This window comes from Arachis ipaensis, chromosome B05 (assembly GCF_000816755.2).
Source record: "Arachis ipaensis cultivar K30076 chromosome B05, Araip1.1, whole genome shotgun sequence".
Lineage (NCBI taxonomy): Eukaryota > Viridiplantae > Streptophyta > Magnoliopsida > Fabales > Fabaceae > Arachis > Arachis ipaensis.
This window is the reverse complement of record NC_029789.2, coordinates 122,781,176-122,781,394: the sequence shown is the minus strand read 5'-3', so window position 1 is coordinate 122,781,394 and position 219 is coordinate 122,781,176.

Sequence of the window (219 nt, the reverse complement as noted above, 5' to 3'; positions counted from 1 at the left end):
TGTTTTCAGATATATCAAGAGCATTAAATTTAAAATGAGAGAGCTTTGATATAATGTAAATTTATTACCTAAATCTTCCTAAATTTTGATCAGAATCTCATGCTGATAACGTGTTGTAAGATAAATAAATAAGGAAAAAGAAATAGATATAAAATATAGAAATATAAATGGATAATTTTAGTATTAATATTTTCTAATATTAGTATTTCAATATAACTG